The sequence below is a fragment of the Penaeus chinensis genome, chromosome 15 (assembly GCF_019202785.1).
Source record: "Penaeus chinensis breed Huanghai No. 1 chromosome 15, ASM1920278v2, whole genome shotgun sequence".
Classification (NCBI taxonomy): domain Eukaryota; kingdom Metazoa; phylum Arthropoda; class Malacostraca; order Decapoda; family Penaeidae; genus Penaeus; species Penaeus chinensis.
The window spans coordinates 3059791-3069409 of NC_061833.1; the positions used below are offsets into that span (position 1 = coordinate 3059791).

Below are 9619 nucleotides of genomic sequence, written 5' to 3' on the forward strand. Positions count from 1 at the left end.
TAACAGCAAAAAAAAAATAAGAAACATTATTATTATCAACCGATATTAGAGATAAGAAAAATTATCAATGTTTTTGTTTATTTTTTATCACAACTATTGCCTACGTTTGCGTGTTAGTCGTTACGTTGAGTATTGCATATTGCAAGGTTGAGCTGTGAATATTGCACCAGGGAGAAATGGTTAGTATCTGTCTTGTGGTTTTTATCGTAGTTCCATTTATATATCGTATGTTTTTTTTTATTATTATGTTCCATTCGTTCTTTTGGCGCAGAGACGTTGAGGCTGAATTCTTCTGTGTTTCGTCTAATGCTGATCTGTCTGTCTATCCATCAATCTGTCTGTCTGTCTGTCTGTCTGTCTGTCTGTCTGTCTGTCTGTCTGTCTGTCTGTCTGTCTGTCTGTCTGTCTGTCTGTCTGTCTGTCTGTCTGTCTGTCTGTCTATCTATCTACCTACCTGTCTATCTGTCTGTCTATCTACCTATCTTTATATATATATCCATCTACCTATCTATCTATCTACCTCTCTATCTATCTATCTATCTTTCTTTCTTTCTATCTATCTATCTATCTATCTATCTATCTATCTATCTATCTATCTATCTATCTATCTATCTATCTATCTTTCTTTTTCCTTTCTTTCTTTCACTCAATCTATATATCTATCTATCTATCTATCTATCTATCTATTAACCTATCTTACTTTCTTTCTTTCTTTCTTTCTCTCTATCTATCTATCTGTCTATTTATTTATCTATCGACCTACATACATATATACATACATATATAGATAGATAGATGGATATGCAGATATATATCGCTCCTCGGACACGCAGTCATCATTTATCTTATTACTATATATTGCATATTAGTTTCAATTGCTACAGAAAAAAAAACGAATTATGTATAATTCGCAAGATGACCTCCTATAAATACATCACAACAATAACTACAGAATCCATAACTCCTATTACACAAAATCCGCTCCCATTCCCATCATCATCATCAAAATAGGCTTTATTATTGACTATATTTACCCTCTGAAAAAAAAAAAAAAAATGTTGACCCAAAATCACATTGTAACAATGATATGAGTTCCGTGTTCTGATTCCGATGACAGGTTCCAAACAACGGCGTATTTATCACAGTAAACAACCGGCGGGTGAATCCGGCCGTGTGATTCGCCCTGTGTTTGATGATCCTGTAGTAATGCCCTGGTCGCACTCCCGCTAAATAGGGGTGCAAATGGACACGTGTTTATTTACCCATATCCTCGGATTATAATTGCTACTGCTGCTGTTATCAGTAATAAATGTGCTTATTTGTGTATACGTATATCCACACATGTTCCCAAAAAACAATGATAAATGGGTATACAGAATTATTTCAGACACAGGTACACACAATCTGTGTGTGTGTGTGTGTGTGTGTGTGTGTGTGTGTGTGTGTGTGTGTGTGTGTGTGTGTGTGTGTGTGTGTGTGTGTGTGTGTGTGTGTGTGTACACTGCATCGATACACACACAGACGCACCTTTATATACCATACACAATAGATGAACTGCATCAGACGTGTATGATCCGATCAGCGAACTATTCCCTCAAAAAATCTCGGTTATATCTGTTTCACGTGTTACTTGTTATCTAATCACATTGCGTAACTTGGTGTAGAGGGAATAACGTCAGAAAGTAAGGTTGTTGTGTGAAAATACAACACAAAGACGGCAAGTGGAAGGACAGGGGGTGGGAGTGGGGGTGTATCGGTAATTAAGTACTTACAGTGCGTTAACAACTAACACCTATTGAATCAAGCATACACAACCACGCCCCCATCCTCACTCGTAAACACGTGTAGGTCTACCTTTAACTTTCGTATCACCAAACGAGTCTTTTTTCAGTGCCAAGTGTGAGTCACCGCGCAGAACGAGGCAGTAGACTACATACATTCAAAAGTTCTTCCCATGCCGGGAATCGAACCCGGGCCTCCTGGGTGAAAGCCAGGTATCCTAGCCACTAGACCACATGGGAGTTCATTAATATCGGGAAGCTGTATGTGAATTATTGGTATTGTATAATGTTAAACAAAGGCTTGCTACATATTGCGTGGTCATGTTACTCGACAAATAGTATGGTGAGGATTTTCGTGGAAATTAGATTAACCTTTTATATCATTAAGGGATTTAAAGGATTTGATTTCAAATGGAAAAAAATAACAGTTATTGAAAGTATGATAAAGGATATGGAAAACGATTTTAATGCCTAGTAATAAAAATGAAATGTGATTTACACACAAATTAATCAGTGCAAATTTTTATTTCTAAAAATGTAAAATTATTTGAGTTTGACTCTATGAGAAGAATTATACACGACGTAATGCAATATACCAGCTTTCACCACGTATAAAAATATTAACCCAACGAAAACTGTTATCGATAAAAAAAAATCCCCAGCTACAAAACGGGTTACAGCGCCGAATTATCAAGACTTCTCGGTGGACTACAACAGCGACTCCACATAGACATCTTTTGACAGACCAGCAGACATCTTTTCCAGTGACGTCCAAGAAGAGAGTTCCAGGGGGCGACAGGGCGGACCTACGGGGTTCAGTTTTCCAGTGACAGGGATTCCAGACGTTGCCACATGTAGGGAGAGAAAACAGAAATGTGTAATTTCTATCGGAGTATAATTTAAAACAATAAATGGACTCACTTTCAACATTTATGATGACATTTTAAGTGAGGAATAACACGAGGTGAAAATGGTCTTAACATGATTATTTAGTCACGAAAAAACTTCTCAGGATACGAAAAACAACAGGCATCATTTAGAATAACATATCATGATTTGATTGAAATAATAGCTTGGGGAATCGTATCTCCTTAACGTTCTCAACAAAACAGCCTACTTAGTTTATTAAGACCAACTTGTCGAGATTTTGAATCATGATACAACAGGAAATATACGAATGCTTTACTCTCCGATGGAAAAATATCAAACACCTCACTAGGGGAAAAAATAGTTAATCCGATTTAAATTTTAATCAAAGCAAGCATGTAACAATATAAAGAAACAAAACATCTATATAAAAAAAGCAACTCGGATCTCGTATGGAAAATTTGCATAATTTTCCACGCGAAATCATGCACTGATAACATGACCCATTCGTACATACATGCACGCACGCATTTCTCTTCGCTTTTAGATAACTTGTTTAGCAGTGTCGAGTGTAATGTGCATGCTATGTCTCACAACAGCCTGTCAGTTTTATGAAAGGCTAACATTCGTTTCTCGAAAAATAGTATTAAAACGTTTCGCTGTGTATGGATATCTATCAGTCGTTCCCTCATCCTGTTTCTCTTGCCCAGAGCCTCCTGTGCAGGTCTGACTTCAGATATGCAAGATACGGGCCTAATAACACATGCACAGGTGTCCCTCTTCCAGTCAGGGATAGAACAGGTATAAGTGGGGGCCCAGGAAGAGCCAAGAACTCATCGCTTCCTTCGTTAAGAAAACCAGCTCGGTAAAATGTCTGAAACACTGAAAATATGAGGCTAATGTTGACAACATCGTCAGCGCCAGTTCTCCTTACTTTTAGCCGCAGGATCTAATTGCGAAAATAACTTGTGTATGTGTGTGTGTGTATGTTTGTGTGTGTGTGTGTGTGTGTGTGTGTGTGTGTGTGTGTGTGTGTATGTGTGCGTGCATGCGTGTGTACGTGCGTGTGTGTGTGTGTGGGAGGGGTGACATTGTCTATCTTCGGTGTTACTTTCATACCTCACGGATATCCAGACATGTAGAGAAAGATTTTCCTTCAATATTTTGGTTGCTAGGCTGTTGGGGGGGGGGGGTCAATGAAGACCACCAGGGTTTAAAAAAATCTCTTCCCAGACTCCTTATTAAACCCGGTCAGCATTTTGTTCTTCTTTTTAGCAACCAGCGAGAAACTTTGAGTAACATTTATGACAACTTCGACATTTATTATTTAAAACTTGCATGACATTAACTTGGAATTGGCGTTGTGGCAATTATGAGGTTTTCTAATGCGCTGAGGCGAAGAGTCTTCGGGTAAGAATTGTGTTTTTTTTTTTTTTTTCTAGGTTGTGGTTGGAGTTGGAGGGAATTTATGAGTATGTGTCTTTTATCACAATCATATATACATGCATACATATATTCTTATACACATACGTAAATACGTACATGCATATCTGTATACATATATATACATATATGTGTGTGTGTGTGTATGTTTGTGTGTGTGTGTGTGTGTGTGTGTGTGTGTGTGTGTGTGTGTGTGTGTGTGTGTGTGTGTGTGTGTGTGTGTGTGTGTGTGTGTGTGTGTGTGTGTGTGTGTGTGTGTGCTCAATGTTTTTTTTTTTTTTTTTTTTTCAAATTCCTTTTCCCATGTGGTCTACTGCCTAGGGTTCCTGGCTTTCACTCGGGAGGCCCGGGTTCGATTCCCGACATGGGAAAATATTTATTATGCTTGTGAACGTTAAGGAGGTGTAACCTGCAACATATATTTTCTTGCCTCTTAATTCTTCTATCTTCCATAAAAAAATGATAATTTTATCGCTACAGAGACTTGAATCACGTCTGCCCCCATCAATTTATCTTTGGCCTTGAAAGTCTCTTTTGGCCTCTCAGTAATGGGTTTGCCTTATATAACTGCGTTCGGAGGAAATTAACAAGCGGCATCTGCATATCGTTTTTCCTCGCCTCGTCCTCCACAGTATATCGCGAGTGGAGACCTTTCTTCCCTAACGAAGCTCTCTCTCGTTTTTCCTTGGCAAGCAATTGCAATCCAAATTTGTTTCGTGCGTGACCAGTGTTGCAGTAAAGTTACTGTTGATACAAAAGAGAATGTCACACTTTGAGACCGAATAGCAATAAGCCTCAGTTTGTGGTAGCTTAGAGAGCATCAAGCGTTGTATATACACATAGATATTATATAAATATATATATATATATATGTGTGTGTGTGTGTGTGTGTGTGTGTGTGTGTGTGTGTGTGTGTGTGTGTGATATGTATCTATATTTATATATATACATATATATATATGTATGTATGAACACACACACACACACACACGCATACACACACACACACACACACACGCATACACACACGCATATATATACAAATATGTGTGTGGCCAGTTCAGCTGATTGGCTTACTCTTTCTGAATCCTCCTCATCCTCCGACAGTCAAATGAACCAAACATTATTTATAAGTATTCTTGAAGTCCTCGTAGAACACAGGCTGTCATGGTCCGATCATATTTGGCATAACATGGTCAGCCAATTTGCGGCCAACAGGGTAAAAGTGGTGATGGGTTGGGGTGTGGTTGTACATACATAAACAAACACGCACATACACACATGTGTAATGATTATCTATTTATCTGTATGCGTGTGTTACGTACGAACGTACGTCTGTTTGTATATATGTATGTCTTTATGTCTGATTGTATGTCTGATTATATGTATGTATGTATGTATGTATGTATGTATGTATGTATGTATGTATGTATGTATGTATGTATGTATGTATGTATGTATGTATGTATACATGTATGTATATATGCATGTATACGTATGTGTATGTATCTCTCTATCTATATCTCTATCTCTATGGATGAATGGATGGATGGATAGACAATTATTACTCCCATGTGGTCTAGTGGCTAGGATACCTGGCTTTCACCCAGGAGGCCCGGGTTCGATTCCCGGCATGGGAAAATCTTATGGATATAGATAATGAAGCTGCTTGTTTAAAAGAAAATAAAGCCTAGTAATTCTACTGTCAAAGTGTAATTAAACTCGATTTTAATTATGCAATGCTAACACACGATGTTTATTGCACATTTAAAATCCAGAGCACTTTTGAGTGCATCTCCACCTTTTTAAAATAAATAAATAAATAAAAAAATCTCGACTGTGTATAATCAGTTGTCACAGTCGATTGCTAGCACCGGAAAAATATTACTTTAAGTACTGTATCATTAAAAAAAAACAGACGTGTGTGTATTCGTTCGTGAGTGCCTTTGAGTGTAGGGTTCCTGTCCGCCCTCGTCTGTGCGTTTGTGGCTCTGAGTGTTTGTGCGTGTGACCGTGTGCGTACGTTTGTATGCGGGCGATCCAAAGTGTACGTTTCCGTGCTTGTTAATGAGGGGATGGGTTCGATGCTCTACAAAGAATGAAGAGACGCATAATTGTACAAAGTTTCGAATTAAAACATGAATACTTTTGCAGGGATTATTGCTGTGGTTTGCAATAAGCCATAATTAAAGAAATCCAGGAAGGTTTTTGTATCAAATATTGGCTCTACGATATGATGTAGATTAATGCAATTATCGACCAAGGGAGGGAGATTAGTAAAAAGGAATATCGTGCGTCTACTAACGAGAGCTTGAATATCCCTGCCCCCCCCCCCCTCAGTCCTCTCCCTATCCTCGCATCTCCCTTCTCCCTCCCTCCTCCCTGCCTGCTTTCCTCGCTCATCCCTCTCTCTCTCTCTCTCTCTCTCTCTCTCTCTCTCTCTCTCTCTCTCTCTCTCTCTCTCTCTCTCTCTCTGTTTCTCTTCGTCTTTTCTCTTTCTTTATCTACCTCCTCTCCCCACCGCTTCTCCCCTCTTTCTTTTCCTCCCCTCCCCCCCACCCTCTTCCTTACCCACATACCTCCCCCACCTCCCCCTCCATCCATTCCCACCCCTCTCTCTTCTCCATCTCCCGTACCTTCCCACCACCCCCACCCCCTCTCTCCTTCCAGACCCCCTCTCTCTCCTCCATCTCCCCCACCCTCCCTCCATCCATCCCCCTCTCTCCTCCACCTCCCCCACCCTCCCTCCATCCATCCCCCTCGCTCCTCCACCTCCCCCACCTCCCTCCATCCATCCCCCTCTCTCCCCCAGCTCCTCCACCTCCCCCACCACCCCTACCCCCCTCTCTCCTTCATCTCTTCCACAGCGAGCACTCATGTCTTTGACACCACGGGCCATTACGGCATTTCTTCATCTCCAAACTGCAAATGTTGTTGTACTTAGGCTTAATGACCTCCCCGCGGCTCCTTTCATACTGTGGCGTCTCGTTCGCCCCGCCGCCGCCCGAGTGGGAAGCGATCTCCGAGAAGTGACCGAGTGGGGAGCGGTATTCAGAGACGCCCGAGGGGGAAGCGATTTCCGAGAAGTGACCGAGTGGGGAGCGATTTCCGACAGACACCCGAGTGGGAAGCGAACTTGATGCCTGAACCCCGATGCGCGGCGCTCGGGACGAAGGCAGGAGGTCGACTTGCCTTGAAAGTCGCTCGGTTGTTTGGCTTTGTTTTCCTGTTTTTAAGTTTGTTTGTTTGTTTGTTTGTTTGTTTGTTTAGTAATTATCTATATTTATTTTGCTTTGTTTTGTTTTTATTTTTCGTTTTCTGTTGAGTTGTTTGTTTTTGTTTGTGTTTGCCAATTGGTTTTGTATCTATTTGTTCTATTTTTTGTTCTATTTTTTGTTTGCTATTATTTACTTATTGTTGTTTGCTTGTTGCTTGGTTGGTGGTATTATGGTTGTGATCCTTTGTTTTATGTGTACCTTTCTTGTTCGTTTGGTATTAACTTCATATATCTCTTGCAATATCTTTGACTGTCTGTCTGTCTGTCTGCCTGCCAGTCTGTCTATTTTTGCACAAATCTCTCTCTCTAACTCTCTATCTATCTATCTATCTATCCATCTATCTCTCTATCTATTTATCTATCTATCTATATATATATGTGTGTGTGTGTGTGTGTGTGTGTGTGTGTGTGTGTGTGTGTGTGTATGTGTCTGTCTGGCTATCTAACTCTCTATCTATCTATCTATTTTCTCTCTCTCTCTCTCTCTCTCTCTCTCTCTCTCTCTCTCTCTCTCTCTCTCTCTCTCTCTCTCTCTCTCTCTCCCTTTCTCTCTCTCTCTCTCTATCTATCTATCTATCTATCTATCTATCTATCTATATATCTATATATATATATCTATATATCTATATATCTATATATCTATATATATATATATATATATATATATATATATATATATATATATGTATATGTGTGTGTGTGTGTGTGTGTGTATCTATATATATCTATCTATCTATCTATCTCTCTCTCTCTCTCTCACTATCTATCTATATATCTATCTTTATATATATATATATATATATATATATATATATATATATATATCACTGTGTTTCTGTGTAAGTGTGTATGCATGTGAATGTGTTTTTTTCTCTCATTATCCGTATGAATTTTCTTTTGTTTCTCTCTATTTTCTTACCTTCCCATTATTCCCTTTGTCCTTGCAACACAATGCCTACGCAAGTACGTTTTGTGGAGTTGGAGGAGGATTCCAGAGACAGCATTCTCGAGTTTGCAAATGAAGAACGCAGTGTAATTAGTAATGATGACAACCCCGTAGGTCTCGTAGGTGTATGAGAGGTGCCAGCGGCCTTGGGGCACCGGTGGCACTGAGGTCACAAATTCACAGGGAAATTCGCAAGCCCCCCCCCCCCATTTCCCCAACCCAGCCTCTATCCATGACGTGGGCTTGTCATCTTGACCTCTTCCGCTTGTGAGGTATTGCACGGGAGGTCAGGACTACTGCCTAGGTCACGGCCGAGGGTCAAATGTGAGATTGCCTCGACAGTGTTGCTTTGTGTTAGGCATAGACCAATGTTTTTTGTTTGTTTGTTAGCATGTTTTTTTTTTTTTTTTTTTTTTTTTTTTGGGGGGGGGGGGTGTTGACTTGTCAGAGATAAGCAATATATGAAAGGAATTAGAAGTAACAAGAAAATATAAGAAGAAAAATAGATGGAATGTATCTATACACCCAAACCTATAGACATACATGAAATCCAGATCAGAAGGCAGTCTGTCCTTCATTTTGCATGAAATCCAGATCAGAAGGCAGTCTGTCCTTCATTTTGCATGAAATCCAGATCAGAAGGCAGTCTGTCCTTCATTTTGCATGAAATCCAGATCAGAAGGCAGTCTGTCCTTCATTTTGCATGAAATCCAGATCAGAAGGCAGTCTGTCCTTCATTTGGCATGAAAAATCCAGATCAGAAGCGGCAGTCAGTCCTTCCATTTTTCATGAAATCCCCGATCATAAGGGGCAGTCTGTCCTTCATTTTGTCATGAAATCCAGATCAGAACAGTCTGTCCTTCATCTTTGCATGAAATCCACGCTTCAACATCGTTCAGGAAACAGACCGTGCAACACGATGACCCTGTCACTGCAAACCAGTGAATATGACTTGGTCCCCTGTCCTGGTTTTGCCGAAGAGAGCGCACGATTTAAATTATTTACGGTGAATCTCGTCTGCATATTTGACTAAATTTGACCATTACGTTTCAGGCCTTAATCCGGAGACTGAGATCGTTGTCGTTCGTGTTGCCCCGTTCGCGAGGCCGACCGGATTCACGTGTGTCTTGCGTCTGCATATTGCGCAGATAAGCTTAACGTTGCTCTGCGGGGATGCGTGTGCGTGATCGTATGTGATTGGTGTTAGTTGTGTGGATAGAAGAAGAAGAGAGAGAGAGGAGAAGAGAGAGAGAGATAGATAAATAGAGAGAAAGAGAGAGGAGGAGAAGACTGGCGTGTGTGTGT

At 40.3% G+C, this 9619-nt stretch overlaps 2 non-coding genes across 2 annotated transcripts; one reads left to right on the forward strand and one right to left on the reverse strand.

Moving 5' to 3' along the window:
* Positions 1 to 1949: 1949 nt before the first annotated feature.
* On the reverse strand, positions 1950 to 2021 carry Trnae-uuc. Its single transcript has one exon. It is a non-coding gene; the product is annotated as a tRNA-Glu (tRNA).
* A 3638-nt stretch (positions 2022 to 5659) lies between these two features.
* On the forward strand, positions 5660 to 5731 carry Trnae-uuc. Its single transcript has one exon. It is a non-coding gene; the product is annotated as a tRNA-Glu (tRNA).
* The last annotated feature ends 3888 nt before the right edge of the window (positions 5732 to 9619 follow it).